The sequence below is a fragment of the Anabrus simplex genome, chromosome 1 (genome assembly GCF_040414725.1).
Source record: "Anabrus simplex isolate iqAnaSimp1 chromosome 1, ASM4041472v1, whole genome shotgun sequence".
Lineage (NCBI taxonomy): Eukaryota > Metazoa > Arthropoda > Insecta > Orthoptera > Tettigoniidae > Anabrus > Anabrus simplex.
In genome coordinates, this window is record NC_090265.1 from 489,190,915 (window position 1) to 489,211,110 (window position 20,196).

The 20,196-nt window shown below is 43.7% G+C and overlaps 1 protein-coding gene across 1 annotated transcript in view; it reads left to right on the forward strand.

Moving 5' to 3' along the window:
• The window catches only part of sfl (N-deacetylase and N-sulfotransferase sfl), an 814,105-nt gene that overhangs the window by 618,027 nt on the left and 175,882 nt on the right, over positions 1 to 20,196 (forward strand). The window lies entirely within an intron of this gene.

Consider the following 20,196-nt stretch of genomic DNA (forward strand, 5'->3'; position numbering starts at 1 on the left):
GACTGCCGATAATGCTTGCCATCCTTAGCTGACTTCTTTCCTAGATTCAATTTCCTAGTAAGTTCCTTCAATTTCTCCTTACTTCCACAGCCATTTCTAACTCTATTTCTTTCCAATTTGCACATTATTCTTAGTCTCTTTATTCCTCTGTTATATTAAAGTGGGTATTTACCGTTCCTTACCACCTTTAGAGGTACAAACTTGTTTTCACATTCCTCAACAATTGCTTTAAACCCATCCCAGAGCCTGTTTACATTTTTATTCACCGTTTTCCACCGACTATAGGTATTTTTTAAACTCCCTCATGCCTGCTTTATTAGCTATGAGGTACTGCCTATTAGTCCTACTTTTAAGGCCTTCCTTTCTATCACATTTACTTTTAACTACGACAAAAACAGCTTCGTGAAAAACGCACAACATCCAAGATATTGTTATGTGAGGGTTAGATCTGCCTCACATGCGATAAATATAAAGTGAACGTCTGTCTGAACAGAAAAGAATTTGTCTAGTCTTTTCCTGCTAGTTAGCTGGAGTGAAATGTAAACACTGAAGGGAAATGTTGTTTATGTCAGAGAGCATCCATATACGTGGTCAGTCCCTGAGAGACTGAAATATGGTGGTAGCTTCTGTAGCTAATAGATATCGGAACAAATAGTTTTCTGATCATTACCTTCAGAATGAAAATAAAATTGAAGAAAACACATTTTATAAATCACTTTTAGGGCTCAAATCTAATCACGGGAGACAAACAAGGTGTGATCCATCGAAAAATAAAGTTATCAACAACAACAACAACAACAACAATTTGAAAGGCGATCAGAGACGTGAAAAACGAGACTGGTCTTTCAAATCTAACATTATCGGGGTAGGATGAAATCCACCAATGCTGACCAAGAGGGATTAATTAGGACAGATGAAAGTAAGAACACTAGCGCAAAGAAGTGGATTAAATGTCAGACGAGACCCAGCAGTCGCCACTTTACGTTCTACGTTGAAAGTCTTTGGAAAGACATCTTAACTGGAACATACATTGCTACCATCCATTTAATGAACAGGACAAAAGAGCGAACAAATGCCTATACCTTACTAGCTGATTGTCTTTTGGAGATGGCTACCTTCGCGTATATTGCGTTGGATGTCGACTGATGACTCGCCTTACGAGGTATTAACCTCAAAAATGAAATAGAAAGCAAAGTTCGAATTCCCAGGATTCTAATATTGTTAAGGAACCAACCAGTTGAATCATCAGACGTTTCGAGCGTTGATTCGTGTTGTGGAACGTGGACTGACCTTCCCGTTCAGCCATCCTATGTCATGCCCTGACCGCCTTGCATATTTTTGCGGTTATAGGAAGGACGGGATTGCGGGCAGGCAGGCATTGTTTTGAGGTAACGAGGGATCTATGTAACTGCACACGGTAATATGAAGCTGTTACCAAGGGAAATGATTTATTTCTTGTCCACATCCCTTGGTTGGGTATACAGTACTTTGAAGTGTTCCTGTATTGATTTTAGCGTTAAACCTAGGATAATTTTTCATGTTTTCATTGAAGATTGTTTGAAGAGAGATACTTTCTCAGTGGTCCTGAATGTCCTGTGCTGTGAAAGACAACGTGCAATTTTCCATAAATGCATAATATAGCGTCAGTCCTCAGACGTCATGTCAAGCCCGCTCAAAGTGGCCGCTACAACGCGCAGACTCGAACTAGGCAACTCTAAGTAGCAAAAATTAAGGTTTGAACCAAACGAGTGGCTGCGTTGTTTGAGTCACGCAACTGGCAGCTTGCATTCCGGATATAGTGGGTTCGTACCCGACTGTCGGCAGCCCTGAAGATAGTTTTCCGTGGTTTCCCAGTTTCACACCAGGCAAATGTCGTGGCTGATCCTCAATTAAGGTCATGGGCGCTACTTCCCACTCCTAGTCTTTTCCTATCCTATCGTCGCCAGAAGACTTATTGTGTCGGTGCGGCGTAAAGCATATTGCACAAAAAAAGAATGAAAAAGCTCACTGCGTCTGATCCGTCCCGTCCCTTCTAGTTTCTTGCACTAGCATGCTCTCTCAGCCCGCCCCATCCCGCCTGCCCGCAGTGAGCGTGGGCAGGACACGGGACCTGTCTTCCCATGTAGACCTCTTAACTTCTCAGCAAGACCAGCTGAAACGAAATACGCAGGGTACTCCATCCATTGGCTACCACTGTGCAAGAATACCAAACCTCCGGACTGAGCAGCTAAGATGATACTATGGTAGAGCGCTGGCCTTTTGAGTTATGTTAGGTTCGTCTCGGCTCAGTCCCATGGTCTTTAAAGGTGCTCATATATGCCAGCCTCGTGACGGTAGATATATTGTCCAAAAAAAAGACACTCCTGCGAGAAAAATTTCCAATGCTCCTGCTCAATCAGCATCTCCGTAAACCGTAGGAGTTGTTACTGAGACGTAAAGCCAGTGATAATTTTAGCGTGTTATATGACATATAATATCGACGACCTGTTCTTGCACCAGCAGTCTAGAAAATAAATTCACTTATTGCCCACTGTATAGCTATAGGAGGGTGAGAGGAATGTTATGAGCTCAACTTAACACGTTCTCATAAGCTCCGGAGATGGCAGGCCAGGCACAACCGCACTGGTCCACTATAGACACGTGTAGCGAAAGCATTCGTTTCCCAGTTCCATTTGCTGCAGATTTAATATTTACAAGCTCTCAGAGATGTGTATGTGACATGGTGTGCCGTTGGCCGTGTGAGTCGCTGCAGATGTTATCCCTTGAGCCCTTTAATACTCTACCAAGTGCTTTTATTAGACATGCCGTTAGCACGCTCTCGCTTTACCTTGCATTCCTCTCAAGAATTTCTGTTCGCCGTCGCTCTCTGCACTTGAATAAAGGATGGTAAATAGCTCAGCGAGATTTTCTGTGGTTGCAGGGAATAGCTGCGTTCCACCTCACCTGCATTTTTCCTTTAACCTTCGTATTAAAATTAGAGTTTGTACTCTAAATATAATAATGATGTACAACGTTTAATGATTACCCAGGTAAACAGAGACCAGTAGTGAATACAGGTGAAAAACGTTAAATAAAGAAAATAATATTACAGGTGGAAGTGCAAATTGCAGATGGAAATTAAGCCTTAAAGTAGGAAGATGGGTTAAGAAGAAGAAGAAGAAAACGAAAACAACAAGAAGAGGAGGACGAGGAAGACATGTGGATCTGACCCTTCGATAAAAGAAGATACCAGGAAAATAAAGCGAATGGCCATTGAGGGAGTGAGCTTCGAAGACTCGCTATACATACCAAACCTAATGCAGTCGGAGTAGAATGAGAACAGGAGTTAGCCAAGGGGTAATCAGATAAGATACATGAAAATGACAAAAGCCTAGCACAAGTGGAAGCAATGTCATGCTCAGCTAAGGATCCTGCAATCGCCGCCGTTCGCCTCGATAACGTACAGCTCCATCATTTCCCAGGCGTAAAAGTCTGAAACCACGCTCAACCATCTTCATGGCTGCCGACTGTGGGGTTCAAACATACTACCTCACGAGTGGAAGCTTACAAACTTACGATTTTTTTTTTTTTTTTATCGGGGGGGCCCCGAAGCCCGCTCCCCCCGCGTGACCAACGACTCAATCTACATGGCCTCCGACATGCTATTATTTCTAAGAAGAAGAAAGAGATAGCAGGGGAGAGTGGGAAGTGATACAAGGAGTATCTGCCTGTTTCCATGTCAAACACACTACCAGGCGATATTGTATTAGGTATATGGTATTGAAGTTTGGTATTGAAGGGTCAGGGAAAAACCACATAGGCAGAAAGAAGAAAGAGCCTACATGTAAAACCTGACATCTTTTGATAGCACATGCAAGGATGTGGGCTGGAAAAAGACCAGAGGTTGTGTTAGTTAGGAACAGGTAACATGCACAAAACATAAACCAATTCCTCGCCGTTCCATCGTCTGGGGATCAGTCCGTCTGGGCACTGCTATGACTAGCACGGTCCTTGCCGGCTGCGGAGCCATGCGTCAAGTACCACTAGGGCCTGTCGCACGACTCCACCTCCTTGGGGTACCTCGTACCCAGTCTCCGATCCCGGAGAATGAGGCCAAGCCCGCCGAGGCGGGGGCCTCCTGGAATGGGGTGGGTCCTGGCGCCGGGCCTCCCTCCTCTCTGCCCGCGCCATGGCCCTGTAGACTGGACAACTGCGGTGGGAGGCCGGGTGGCCCCCCGCGCAATTGGCGCACACCGGCGCCTCCTTAAGTGTTGCGCAGGCCGTGTAGTGGTGATCACCACCACAGCGGTTGCACTTCACTTGGAGTCCACAGCTAACTTGACGGTGGCCCCACCTCAGACAGCGGAAACACTGCAAGAGCTGCTGAGGGGGACGTTTTACTCTCACCTGACTGCCGCTACCCGCTGAGGTCCTCTCCTGATTGGCTCCTCGGTTGACTGCTGTCCTGGGAGCAGTCCTGGGTTGCGGCTTGGCGGTCCTCTCCTGGTGAGCCAGCGACGCCTTCTGCTTCCTGGTGCGGCGTCGTCTTCTTCTTCTTCTTCCTCTTCCCGGGGGTTGCTTCTCGGCGGGGGAAAAGGCCTCGTCCTGGTGGCCCTCTTCCCGGCCTGGTGACCCCAGGGTAGTTGGTGGCTTCGCTGCGTCGCCATCTTCTTCTTTCCCCTGGCTGGCGGTGGCGTCGATCGGTCCCAAGGGTTGCTTCTCGGCGGGGGAAGAGGCCTCGCCCTGGTGGCCCTCCTCCCGGCCTGGTGACCCCGGGGTAGCTGTCGGCTCCTCTGCGTCGCCATCTTCTTCTTTCTCCTGGCTGGCGGCGGCGGTGGCGTCGGTCGGTGCTAACACTCGACTGCATTCCCTGTCCTGGGGGGCGCACATCGAGGTCTGCAACTCGACAGACGTGCAGGCAGGCTGGACCTGGGCAGCAGTCTCAGTACGCCAGGGGGCGTCCTTCTCCACCGCTGTGCTGCTCTCCACCAGGCGAATGCCGGGATGGTACCTAACTTAAGGCCACGGCCGCTTCCTTCCCTCTTCCTTGCCTATCCCTTCCAATCTTCCCATCCCTCCACAAGGCCCCTGTTCAGCATAGCAGGCGAGGCCGCCTGGGCGAGGTACTGGTCATACTCCCCAGTTGTATCCCCGACCAAGAGTCTGAAGCTCCAGGACACTGCCCTTGAGGCGGTAGAGGTGGGATCCCTCGCGAAGTCCGAGGGAAAAACCGAACCTGGAGGGTAAACAGATGATGATGATGATGATGATGATGATGATGGTGATGATGATGATGTAATAATAATAAACTTTAACATTTCTAAGGGACGCCTGAAATACCTAAGTTTGCCCTGAAAAAAGCTTCTAACTAGTCAGTAAATTTTTAATAAGAGTGTCTTGGTACCTCTAGTGAACTGCGAGTCTGTAGAGGATAAGAAGCGTCTGCAACACACTTCAGAAGGCTTAGGCCTAGAGCTAAAATCCTTATGACAGTACAATATGAAACCCGTCGTTCATTAGAAAAGTGATAGTTGTTCTGTACGTAGCCTCGATTATCTTTCTCTCTCCCGCCTCCGGCTCAGGGTTGATATTGGGTCCTGCAATGTAAAGCTCAGACTTTTTCTCTCCTGTTACGATTCGTTTTGACTCAACTAATTTGAGTTCTCTTCTGTATAAAGAAAGCCTTCTTAAAAATCCATCGCCCTGCAGCCAACCTGATAACATCTCCGGCAGTGAAATCTTCTTTCCATGAAATATTAATCGGTCTTTCTCTTCTCTAATAGTACCTAGTGATTCTTATACAAGCATTCTTTGTCCAGGAAATGGAAAGGAAATGAGGCTAAGAATAATCGGTGAGTATTCTTACGATCTTAGTTCCTATGAGCTCGGGGGAGGAAAATCTGTAGTAATCAAGATCTTGTGTCTCCGTGTGATTAGCGCATTCCGTCTGAGAGTCGCCGTGTTCTTGAAACGCGAAGATTAAAGATTATTTCCACTATACTTAGGCAGAGATATTATTTATCCCCGCCTCTCTTTGTGCCGTCATTTCTGAACGGTATTTCATTCTTTCACAATAGATAACACATGTTGTGGGTAGCGGCACTGTTTAATCAGTTTTATTTTCATGGCAGACATCGGAGCTTGACTCCATGGTAATTTTCCTCTACACATGAATCGTTATTCGACAGTTATTTAATGAAGACTGACTCTAGCTCCTTGTCTAAATGGTCAGCGTGGTGGCCTTCGATTCAGAGGGCCCCAGGTTCGATTCCCGACCGGGCAGGGAATTCATTCCTCTGGCTCGATGCTGAGTGTTTATTTTAGTCTTAATACGCACCTCTTCATTTGCACACTGCATTACCAGCCACCAAAGGGACATGCAATGGTGAACACATCCCTCAGTATAGTATACACTGACACAGATTGGTCTTACGACGACGATGGTATAAGAGAGGGTTAGGAGTGGGAAAGAATCGGCCGTGGCGTTAATTACGGTACAGCTCCAGCATTTGCCTGGTGTGAAAATGGGAAACCACGGAAAACCATCTTCAGGGATGCCGACGGTGGGGTTCGAATCCACTATCTCCCGAATGCAAGCTCACAGCTGCGCGCCACTAACTGCACGATCAACTCGCCTGGTACCATCTTATTCTGCAACGCTGAATACATAACACTACTATAGACCAAAATATTATGTTCATTCGAGTTTGGAGGTTGTGTAATTGTAAGTTACGAGTATAAACTAGTCCTCCACAGTTTTTAAAAGATGTGGTGGTGGTGGTTAATATTGTCATAAGGGGAGGTAAAACGGGGTAACCATCCTCTCTCAACACTAATCAGAGGAAAAATGACAGGATTACGACCCTTCGACCAAAGGGTTTTGGCGAAAGAAGGGGAAGGGTTCCGAAGGGCTTCAAATTGAGACTCCTAGGTTATGCTAACAAAATACCGGTGGGATCGAAAGAGAGGCCAAGGGAGATGGATAGAAAAAATGAAAGCCAGAAGTTTGGCACAAGTATGTAAATTCAGTAACAGGACTCCGTGGTCACCATTCTTCTTCGTACTATTCTTCTTGTGTTTAAACCCTTAGATGTATGGTATGGAAATATATAGCATGCATTTAAAATGTATTTAGTGCTTCTTTATATTTGAATCCTCCTGATCTGTTGAACCCTGGCTTAGGGTTTTCGTTGAAGTCAAAATATTTCCCTAAAACGATTCAACTCAGAATTTAACTGGCCCTTTGGGAACCCCCTTTTATTCGTCACTTACGGCAGATAGTGAATACTGGTGATGGATTCTGAGCCCAGGCTGAAAGGGAAAGAAAATTTCTAAAGTGATGCTCATATATTGTGCGTTGTATTTTGAAACATATCTTACAAATAGTTAATGTTAAATAATGTTAGGCCTTATTATTTCAAAAGCATGTTTAAAATAATTCGTTAGGACAGGAATGTTTGATGGTTACCAGACAAGGGATTTTTTTTTTTTTTTTTTTTTTTTGCTAGGGGCTTTACGTCGCACCGACACAGATAGGTCTTATGGCGACGAAGACAAGGGATTATTCTGTTTGATACTTACATTACTGAGCCTCCGTGGCTCAGACGGAAGCGCGTCGGCCTCTCACCGCTGGATACCATGGTCCAAATCCCGATCACTCCATGTGAGATTTGTGCTGGAAAAAGCGGAGGCGGGACAGGTTTTTCTCCGGGTACCTCCGGTTTTCCCTGTCGTCTTTAATTCCAGCAACACTCTCCAATCTCATTTCATAGCATCTATCATTCATAAATCACTTTGGGAGTGGGCGACTCCATTGTACTAATAGCCTATATATGATTGATTCATTAACATCCCTGACCCGTCAATGACTGGAAAACAGGTTGTAGGTTTTCAATTTTCACTCACATTACTAGTCATCCTAGTTAAACTTGTAAGCACCGCACAGTCGTTACGCTGTTAGAGCTCCAGTTCTTAACGAGTTGTTATTAAGTAATATATGAATTTAATCTGACTGTTTCTTCTGAGTATGATATGGGCATTCCGTGCTGTGGGGATGGCACGCGAACCATATTTGTGGATATGGCTGAGAAGGTAAGGTATTACGTGCAAGGTTACTGGTGGGAACGAATCTATTTCTGCCCCACCTCATTAGTAACAATATACGACAGCCTTTTTAACGTCATTTTGTCACGTGAGCAAGTATTTTTAAAGATGCGTGCTTCTCTTTAGTTCAAAGAACTCAACCCAAATCGCTGGCTGCCGAAGTGAAAGAAACAAAAGCGGCTTCACTTCAGCTTGACAGACGTTTAACACATGTGAGAGTTCTTTTATGTACGTGCGTGAGACTGATGCTACCTCTAGCTACTTTCTAAAAGCTCCTATAGTTAAAATGGAGTTGAAAGACCTGTGTTCGTTAGCTTCATTCTGCCGTATTCAACATTTTGCGCAGATAAACACTGTTGCAGTGTTACATGGACTCCAGCACCTTGTCCGCTACCTATCCGTTGTTTCCTGTGGTGATAATGAATACGAGGTTGTTTTTTTCTAATTAGCATGGAAAATACTAATAAGCGATCAGCATAGCACTGGCTCTCGACTTGCTGTTTCGCCAACAAATGGACACTGTTTAGAGTAGGGGTTCCGAAATATAATTTCCAGCTGGCTTGAGCTCTGCTTACGGATAAATAAATAAATAAGAATAATCAATTAGTAATTATTGTTTTAAGAGGAAGTACTAATCACATCGATAACGGAAGAGCCCGATACTTCGAAAAATGAAGATATCAGAGAAACGGGAAGGGCCACGAAAGGGGTGAAACTGAAAGACTCCGTAGACCTCGAAAACATAATACCGTCGGTATCGGAAGAGAACAAATGTTGACCAAGAGAGGCCAGCCAGGAAACGTGAAAGTCAGCACAAGTAAGTTGAAACAGTACGAGACTCAGCTAGGGGTCCCATGGTCGCCACCACACGCTCCCAAGAGGCACCCCTATAAGTCACCTCTTACGTCAGGCAGGGGATACTGTGGATGTATTCTACCATCTCCACCACCGGAGGAAATGATGATGATGATGATGATGATGATGATGATAAATATTTCATTTTCACGACTGCATTTGGATTCGGATCCCACTGGTGTCCGATTGGCCAGTTTTATTCTGTACTCAACATCTAGTGACCTTTATTTATTTATTTATTTATTTATTTATTTATTTATTTATATATTTTGCTGTTTGCTTTACGTCGCACCGACACAGATTGGTCTTATGGTGACGATAGGACAGGAAAGGCCTAGGAATGGGAAGGAAGCGGCCGCGGCCTTAATTAAGGTACAGCCCCAGCATTTGCCTGGTGTGAAAATGGAAAACCACGGAAAACCATCTTCAGGGCTCCGACAGTGGGGTGCGAACCCACTGTCTCCCGGATACAAGCTCACAGCTGCGCGCCCCTAACCGCACGGCCAACTCGCCCGGTCCAGTGATCTTTAAATGCTATGCATACCGAATATATTTCCAAACTTTTTGGCTGTAATTGAGTGTTATTTCTTTTACTGCTTACTATTCTGTACTGCATGAACATTGGCATTGTAACTATGTAAAACTAGCTAATGCGAATTGATCCTCGCCCAGTCTGATGGTATTTGAAGGTGCTCACAGACATCATCTTCGAATCGGCAGATTTTTCGGGACGTAAAAGAATTCCCGTGAATCAAAATTTCGGCATCTTGGCGTCTCCGAAAATCATATGTGCCATAATAGTCCATTATCACCTTCTTGATCTTCTTGCACTACTGACAGTGTCCCATGGTGATTAACATCAAAACATTTCTAAGTTATTGCCAATCATATCGGTGGGGATATAGTTGAAGCATTGGCTTAATTGTTGTATTTTAAGACGGAAGGGCACGGTTCCAGTCCAGATGGATCCTGGTTTGCATTTCTCCTAAATGATCACTCGTCGCCTGGAAGGACATCTGGCCGTGTACACATAACGTAGGACCTACATATAAAACCTAATCTGCCATCGTATTATTATTTTTTTACAGTTGGCTTTACGTCGCACCAACACAGATAGGTCATACGGCGACGATGAGATAGGAGAGGGCCTTAATCAAGGTGTGCCTGGTGTGAAAATGGGAAACCATGGAAAACCATTTTCAGGGATGCCGACAGTGGGGTTCGAACCCTTTATCTCCCGAATGCAAGCTCACAGCTGCGCGCCACTAACTGCACGGTCAATTCGCCCGGTACCATCTTATTCTGTAACGCTGAATACATAACACTGCTATCGACCAAAATATTATGTTCACTCGAGTTTGGAGGTTGTGTAAGAAATAACCAATAGGCCCGCAGAAAATCCAATAAAACCATCATTTTCCACGTTAGTTCATTTAGGTTTGAATTTTTAAATTTATGTTTTAATACTTTTTATCGCAGGTTGAACGCAAGTGGTTCCCGTTTTGCATGTTTCAACCATGCGTACATTTTAAGAAATTGTTTCTCGAAATAGCGATAAATTTTATCATAATACACATTGGGGTGTTTTATATACTGTTTATAAGTTTCAGAATGTTATGTTTCCTGTAAAAAATACTGTTATGCATTTTGAAAGGTAACTTTTATCTCGGCTTGGGGTGGTTTAAAAATGGTATTCTTGGTCGCGCTGCAATCTTTATATATCCAGATAAATACGCAGATGAAGTCATTCTTGGATCAGTAGCTGGCTGGTACAGGGAATGCCGTGCGACGGTGCCACTCCTCGCACGGAGCTACCGATTACAAGTTGCATGCAAAATTTGCTTCACCGGTTGCTTAAAACTTTCCTCCGATATTTAATAATTTCCTAAGATTAGCTTAAATTACTTCAAACAGACAGTATTAAGAGGTCATGGAAAACATTTCCCATCAGTTTTCCTCATGGATAACATACGATAGAGTATTTATAAAGAGAATGTTTCATTATTTACGATCCCATGTCAGCATAGGCGAACGGGATGGTCTGTGCTTTAATTCAGCGTGAGTCAGTGACAGATTTTAAAATGCTTTATTTTTGTTTTTAAGTTGTTTCTTATGTTTATATATTTTCTATTTGTTATTTGCGTGTAATTAAATATTTACAATATATACACTGGTTTGAGTCAGCATACTGTTCATCGCCCAAAATGTGATCAATTTCTAATTCATGCCAATTGCTTTCTCAATCAGAACTTTCAAGACTGATTAGAACTGGTTGGATGCACGTTTATAAACAGTGACTTTTTTGCTTTTCACTTACGATAACAAATATTAAAATATACATTTAAAAATACTTTTCCCTTTACGAATATCAAATGATCATAATATTATGTCTCGGTCACGGCCATCTATCAACTGCTTCTAATATCACATGACCACCAGCCATAAGATATAGCCTGCACGGTTGCTAGGTAACACTGTCTGGCCATCCATCCATACCTTACATCACGGCCTGCGCGGTTGCTAGGGTTATACTTCCGTCTCACAGTTTATGACTCTAACTTCCGTAACAAAAATTTTCAGATGATTCCCAGCCATATGACATATTTATATCAAAATTCCAAACCTACATGACCTAACGTGAAATGAAACTAGGAAAATAATGATGTTATTGGATTTTCTGTGGGCCTATTGTTTATTTCATAAACAACCTCCAAACTTGAGTGAACATAATATTTTGGTTAACAGTAAGTAAAGATGGTACAGTATTTATAAAGGGAATGCTTCATAATTTACGACCGCTTGTTAGCATATGCGAGGGGACGGCCTGTGCTTTAATTAAGCGTGAGTCAATGACGTTTGGTCTAGGCTAGTGACATTCCTGGAGGGAGTCTTGCCACTCAACCTGCCCGAAATGGAATTTTTAATTAGTTCCTCTCTGGCTTGTAATTCTCAACTAAGGCGCGAGTGATGTTGACAATGTGTACTGTACGTTCTCCTGTTGAGCCAATTCTTTCAACCTAAATTACTGAATAATGTGTTATGTTAATATAGTATAGCAGATAGAATTGTACTTACATCTGTAAGTAGCTCAGCCGTTTAGCAATTGAACTGTGAAGCGACATCACTCAGATATCCAGGGTACACGTTCTTTATTGCTATAACGACAAGAAACCTCTTTTAGGCCGGGAGAGCAAAATGTTGCTTGGATCGTGAACCCTTAACCATGGAAGAGTATTTTGTATTAAAAAAAAAACACTAGTCCTCTTCCTCATATTTCCCTCCGTGAGTTGACTCGTTTATAACCTTTTAAGTACTTTTAAATATGTATTTCGTTCGTAATCTGTTTACCCTCCGGGGTCGGTTTTCCCTCGGACTCAGCGAGGGATCCCACCTCTACCGCCTCAAGGGCAGTGTCCTGGAGATTCAAACTTTGGGTCGGGGATACAACTGGGGAGAATGACCAGTACCTCGCCCAGGCGGCCTCACCTGCTATGCTGAACAGGGGCCTTGTGAGGGGATGGGACAGGCAAGGAAGAGGGAAGGAAGCGGCCGTGGCCTTAAAGATAGGTACCATCCCGGCATTTGCCTGGAGGAGAAGTGGGAAACCACGGAAAACCACTTCCAGGATGGCTGAGGTGGGAATCGAACCCACCTCTATTCACTTGACCTCCCGAGGCTGAGTGGACCCAGTTCCAGCCCTCGTACCACTTTTCAAATTTCGTGGCAGAGCCGGGAATCGAACCCGGACCTCCGGGGGTGGCAGCTAATCACGCTAACCACTACACCACAGAGGCGGACTAAAATATGTATTTACCTATATTTTTTTTGCTAGGGGCTTTACGTCGCACCGACACAGATAGGTCTTATGGCGACGATGGGATAGGAAAGGCCTAGGAGTTGGAAGGAAGCGGCCGTGGCCTTAATTAAGGTGCAGCCCCAGCATTTGCCTGGTGTGAAAATGGGAAACCACGGAAAACCATTTTCAGGGCTGCCGATAGTGGGATTCGAACCTACTATCTCCCGGATGCAAGCTCACAGCCGCGCGCCTCTACGCGCACGGCCAACTCGCCCGGTATTTACCTATTAAAATACAATTGGATTATAGTGGAACATGTTCGTCCCTTCTCTTGGGACATCTTCAGCCACTTAAAGGATCAATACCATTCCAAATGTAAAAGACATATGTCGCAGATTTTTTTTTCATTATTTTTTAAAAATTGTGTAACAAGAAACTTCGAATTAACTCAAAAGACGCTAACAGACACTTGAAATGCGCCTGCTCTATGATTTGAGTGTATCTTATGGTATGTGACTTTCTGCTTCAACATTGGTTGTTATCCCTCCTGTTCCTTCCCCTTCCCTTAACAAGCGTAGTCTTGGTGGCTGGTTATGTCCAGCAGTTGAGGATCATTATTATGTGTCGCTCGATCTGAGCATCTACTTTGGGGTTCCTTTCTAACCCGACGCTGCTGGACTAAGAGGATCGTAGTGTAAGTGGTATTTTGTATGTGTATGTTCGGTGAAAGGTTAATGCTTGTGGCAGGGAATGGGCGTGTGATTGGGTAAGAGTTGTGCTTCTGTGTGTGCTGTGCTGTGCTGTGCTGTGTGCATGTGCCGGGCGCGTAGCCCAGGGGCCAGGTGAAGGCCGTTCCATTTTCGTAATTTGTATTACTTTTATATTACTTTTTATATTACCTTTTGGTAATAGACTTTCTGTTCTCTTGTAATGAATGTACGAAGCCAAAAGAGGTTTATTGGTTTATTGCTGTAAGGTGCTTGAGGTATGTTTTGGTAAATATTTTACCGAGCTCGATTGTTGCAGTCGCTTAAGTGCGGCCAGTATCCAGTATTCGGGAGATAGTAGGTTCGAACCCCACTGTCGGCAGCCCTGAAAATGGTTTTCCGTGGTTTTCCATTTTCACACCAGGCAAATGCTGGGGCTGTACCTTAATTAAGGTCACGGCCGCTTTCTTCCCACTCCTAGCCCTTTCCTGTCCCATCGTCGCCGTAAGACCTATCTGTGTCGGTGCGACGTAAAACAACTAGCAAAAAAATAAATGACAGATGAATTTACGGATGGAAAACTCCCTAACCTCGGTTCACCTCGCATCCCCTCTGGGTATGCTCCATTTTCCTCGACCCTAATGCCAGTACGTTCCCACATATATGAAGTTGATATCGCATACCACAAATATTATATTTAGCATTGTCAGTACGGGCTTTTAACCATGAAATTTATTTCATGCAATTACTCAGGTCTGTCACCCGTGTTCATCTTGCTGCTGCTGCTGCTGTTGTTACTGTTGGAGTGATGAGCACATAAGAAGAGGGGTGAGTGTGTTCGTTGTGAGACAGTCAAGTCAGTCATTTCGATGTCATCAGACTACTCTCATGAGCACACACACATTCTCTCTCTCTCTCTCTCTCTCTCTCTCTCTCTCTCTCTTGACGTGAAAACTTCTTTTTTTTTTCGAACCGACGCTGGGCGTGTACTAGGACTGAAACATCAGTCACAGAACGTGGCGCTATTTTTCATCGCCGATATCTCTGTATCTATTAAAGACATCGCGAGTGTAACTATATTGTCTTGAAGAGGAACTCTTAACACGTTCATCCCAACGTGCTCCACCGTGGTACACGATTAAAAAATTTTACCTCTCAAAAATTGCTTTGTATTTAGCATTCTATTCATTAAAAGACGACATCGGATTTTATACAAACAACGTTGTTTTTCATATGAAAACCCCTGATCAGTGGTCAGTTTGCGTATTATACCAGTTTTAGAGAGATTTTACCAACTTTAATTTGTGCGCCGTTGGTGCACGCGACATTTGGTAATCACGCTGCAATCTCACGCTGTCGTGTGCCACCGGTGGCGCACGACCACATTTGGTAATCACGCTGCAATCTCACGCTGTCGTGTGCCACCGGTGGCGCACGACCACATTTGGTAATCACGCTGCAATCTCACGCTGTCATGTGTCACCGGTGGCGCACGACCACTTTTGCTAATCACGCTGCAATCTCACGCTGTCGTGTGCCACCGGTGGCGCACGACCACTTTTGGTAATCACGCTGCAATCTCACGCTGTCATGTGCCACCGGTAGCGCACGACCACATTTGGTAATCACGCTGCAATCTCATGTATCATTAAGAAAACCTCGCACAATAGTGAACTTTAGATAACAAAACATTACCGGCCAAAGCTCTAAGCTGAAATATTTCACTTAGCGGTTTTCACAGGCACAACGATCTACTATAATTTTCTCCGCCAGGAATCATTGTTCACCAGGGAGCAAGCGAGAGGGCGACATTGCGTCGATTGTATGCAATTATCTGCCGTCTCTCACTTCCTAGGTTTGTTTTAAAGGAATTACGTGTAACGAGTTCGTTTCAGTAACCAGCGATATGCCACATCTAAGAAATACTTTGTCCTTTCGGAAAAAGCAAATTATTTCAGTTATATCAATCGAATAATATCTACCCACAGAAGCACTGCTACTATTTGAAATAATAATTTAATAGATATTAGTATTAATAGAGTAGCCTCCGTGGCTCAGACGGCAGCGCGTCGGCCTCTCACCGCTGGATACCGTGGTTCAAATCCCGGTCACTCCATGTAAGATTTGTGCTGGACAAAGCGGAAGCAGGACAGGTTTTTCTCCGGGTACTCCGGTTTTCCGTGTCATCTTCATTCCAGCAACACTCTCCATTCTCATTTCATAGCATCTATCAGTCATTAATATATATATATATATATCACTTTGGGAGTGGCGAGCCCATCGTACTAACAGCTTATATATATGCTTCATTCATTACATCCCTGACCCGGTCAATGATTGGAAAACAGGTCGTAGGTTTTCATTTTCATTTTCTGTATTAATAGACCACCTGTCACCGCCTTTGACCCAACAGAATCAGCAGCCCGAATCACCACGGACTACAGAAACAGCTGTCTCCGAAGCAAGTTACCAATCAAGCTCGAGTCGTGCATGTTCATCAGAAATTATGCCAACTTCAGACATGACCACGTTCAACTTTTCAGATTTATCGATTTCCAACCAGGAATAATTTGGAGCTCCTCTTAACTTGAGACCGTAGATTTACTAGCATATCAAATTATCCCTCCCGTTGCAAAGTCCCGGCAGAATGGTTTCATTTGACATCATTAGCAGTAAAGGTACGTTATTACATAAAATTAGGAGGTTATATAATTGTATTTAATATGAGGAGATAAAGACTAATTTAGGAATGAACTCGATGTATGAAGCTGTACGCATAAACCGGCTTCGGTGGTGGGGTCATGTGAGGCGAATGGAGGAGGATAGATTACCTAGGAGAATAATGGACTCTGCTGTGGAGGGTAAGAGAAGTAGAGGCAGACCAAGACTACGATGGTTAGACTCGGTTTCTAACGATTTAAAGATAAGAGGTATAGGACTAAATGAGGCCACAACACTAGTTGCAAATCGAGGATTGTGGTGACGTTTAGTAAATTCACAGAGGCTTGCAGACTGAACGCTGAAAGGCATAACAGTCTATCATGATAATGTATGTATGTATGTATGTATGTATGTATGTATGTATGTATGTATGTATGTATGTATGTATGTATGTATGTATGTATGTATGTATGAGTAGCGTACACATTAGGCCTAATTAATTGCATTTTAGGTGTGTAAATTAAGGCTAATAGTAACCGTTTATTAATCACGTTCATCGAGAGAGACGAGCAGGAAGTATGCAATTGACGTCATACTCATCACATGATAATCTAATATTTGCAGGACATGTGGCTGAGCAGCAGTCGTCTTGGTAGTCCAAGGCCCTTGACTTGGATCCTACCATAGTTTTTGTTTGATTAATGTAATAAGTCGCTATTTTTTATATTCCCTTTACGTCGCACCGACTCTGATAGGTCTTATTGCAAGAACGGGATAAGAGTGGGAAATAAGCATCTGTGGCCGTAATTAAGGTACAGACCCGGCATTTACATAGTGTGATACCATTTTCAGTGCTACCGATAGCGCATAAAGAAGCACCTGGGACCGAACCGCCTAGCCAAGTCGTTCGGTGATTTAGTAATTGTAGGAGTGGTAATTGTTGTTTAAAGGGAAATAAGAATGAGTTATCACCCTCATTATTTAATAAAATGCCTCGTTTTAAAAATTGTGAATAATGGACGGACGCTGTGTACGTTTGATCTTTGCGAACTAGGACACCTCCAATTCATCCCTTAGATCTGATAATGAAAGGCAATAATAATAATAATTTCGTGTGGCTATTTCTAACCGAGTGCAGCCCTTGTAAGGCAGATTCTCCGATGAGGATGGGCGGCATCTGCTATGTGTAGGTAACTGCGTGTTATTGTGGTGAAGTATAGTGTTATGTGTGGAGTGTGAGTTGCAGAGATGTTGAGGACAGCACAAACACCCAGCCCCCGGGCCACTGGATTAACCAATGAAGGTTAAAATCTCCGACCCAGCCGGGAATCGAACCCGGGACCCTCTGAACCGAAGGCCAGTACGCTGACCATTCAGCCAACGAGTCAGACATAATGAAAGATGTACAAAAGTAACAACAAACCCCGATTCAAATTTCCATGAGTGTATTTATATGGGCTCTCCTGTCACCTCCACGTCTGTGCTGTTGGTTAGTAGTAGTAGTAGTTTCATCTAAACAGATTAGTCTGTCGTGGTCAGCATCCCTGTATTCTTAAAGCGTGTGTGAGTACAAACTAACCTAACACCACGGCACTACATCCCTGAAGGGCCTAGCCTTACCAAGCGACCACTGCTCAGCCCGAAGGGCTGCAGATTACTAAGTGCCGTGTGGTCAGCACGACGAATCCTCTCGGCCGTTATTCTTGGCTTTCAGGACCGGGGCCGCCATCTCACCGTCAGATAGTTCCTCAGTTCTAATCACGCAGGCTGAGTGGACCTCGAACCAGCCTTCACGTCTAGGTAAAAATCCTTGACATGGGCGGGAATCGAACCTGAAGCCTCCGGGTAAGAGGCAGGCACGCTACTCCTATACCACGGAGCAGGCTGTGCAAGTACTGATGTGAAATATTTGATCAATTTTATATCCGTACCATGTGTGTATTTTTAAATTAACTCAATGGTGTCAGGGTCATCATCATCATCATCATCATCTGTTTACCCTCCAGGTTCGGTTTTTCCCTCGGACTTAGCGAGGGATCCCACCTCTACCGCCTCAAGGGCAGTGTCCTGGAGCTTCAGACTCTTGGTCGGGGGATACAACTGGGGAGTATGACCAGTACCTCGCCCAGGCGGCCTCACCTGCTATGCTGAACAGGGGCCTTGTGGAGGGATGGGAAGATTGGAAGGGATAGGCAAGGAAGAGGGAAGGAAGCGGCCGTGGCCTTAAGTTAGGTACCATCCCGGCATTCGCCTGGAGGAGAAGTGGGAAACCACGGAAAACCACTTCCAGGATGGCTGAGGTGGGAATCGAACCCACCTCTACTCAGTTGACCTCCCGAGGCTGAGTGGACCCCGTTCCAGCCCTCGTACCACTTTTCAAATTTCGTGGCAGAGCCGGGAATCGAACCCGGACCTCCGGGGGTGGCAGCTAATCACGCTAACCACTACACCACAGAGGCGGACCGGTGTCAGGGTCGCTAAACAAAATGACCGTTAACTTTATGGTAGGAATCATTCTTGTATTCTCCTGAATGGTTGGAAGGGGAATTCTAACATGCTTTCCTTCTCAGTTGTTATCGGAATCGTTCAACGTAATCTCAAAATCGCGAGTAAGCCGTGGTCCGATTCGAGATCAACCATGAAGGAAGCTACTCTTTTAAGGCGACACTCCGGAGATAAAAATATAATTTTACCTAATGCATGGGTTTTCATGAAACTTTGTAGGAATGTCACCTACATAAAAGTAGAAATATCAGGAACATTTCTTTCATATACAATTAATATTTTTTCCAAAATATTTTTTGGAATTTTTAATTCCATTTTTTCATGAAATTTAATTAGATAATAAGGTAGATAATACTTCTTTTAAAAGCACTACGTATCGATTTTTCTGTACATAATTTATATAAGGAAATAGATATATCGTACGAAAATTTGTGTAATTTTTACGTTCTAAAATTTTGGACCTAAAATCCCTACTACTTGAAAAAAATTCTGCAATCAAAAATTCCATACGCAGGTTTATTAATATAGCTGTACCGTACAAATTTTGATACATTTGGCAGAATGTTATGGGAGAAAAATGGGATTTAAATGTAAAATTACAATTGGCAAACAAAGCATTATTTTAGTGATAAATTGTTTGAATTCGGTGGAATAACTTCGTGATAAGAGAAAAGAAACTCAATCTTTTCAATTTCAGTCATAAAAAATTCACCAAAATGACCAAAATATCGATTTTCATCTCCGGAATGTCGCCTTAACATCTAGACCAAGGCTTCGCCGAAATGTTTGCAGTGCACCCCTTCTCGATCTAAACAAATCTTTCTGCCTGTCCCCTTTTACTTTTTCTTGTTTCCCTCAAAATATGAGATCTTTGTACAAAAGCAATGGCTCTCGAGATAGCCTATTTATCATGAGTTATTATTTTTAGTAATTTAGTGAAAAATTATTTATAGCTGATCATTAATAAATAGAACGATACACTTCCGAAAGAAGGGATCAAATAGTACTCCTACGTGAACTTTCCATAGCTGTGCCCCTTAACTTACTCTCAGGGTCCCTCCCTGTTTTGTAAATCTCTGTTCCAAAAAATAAACATGTCCTTCAAAACACATGAAAGTTTTAGAAAAACTCGTTTACCTTGATGGTTCGTTATTATTGCTCAAAGAACCTAATGGCCCGGCTCCATGGCTGAATGGTCAGCTTTGACAGTTCTTTGGTTCAGATGGTTCTGGATTCGATTCCTGGTCGTGTCTGGTTAATTCTTCTGACTGGGGGACTGCTTTTTTGTCTTTGTGCCAACAGATGGCGGTAATTACTGTGTTAAGTTATACTTCAAAACCGGCAAACATATTCTATTTGAACTAATCAGAAGGAACATGGAAGGGTCCGACACGTCGAAGAATGAAGGTGTCCGTAAAGGATGCTGGGGATCTACTTTAATTAAGGCCACGGTAGCTTCCTTTACATTCCTGGCCCTGTCATATCTCGTCGTTGCCCCATTTCCTTCCTCTATCAATGTTATAATCCTTTCATTCTGTATATGGTAAATATGTGAAACTCTGAATGTCTTATATAAACGGTCTTGTATTA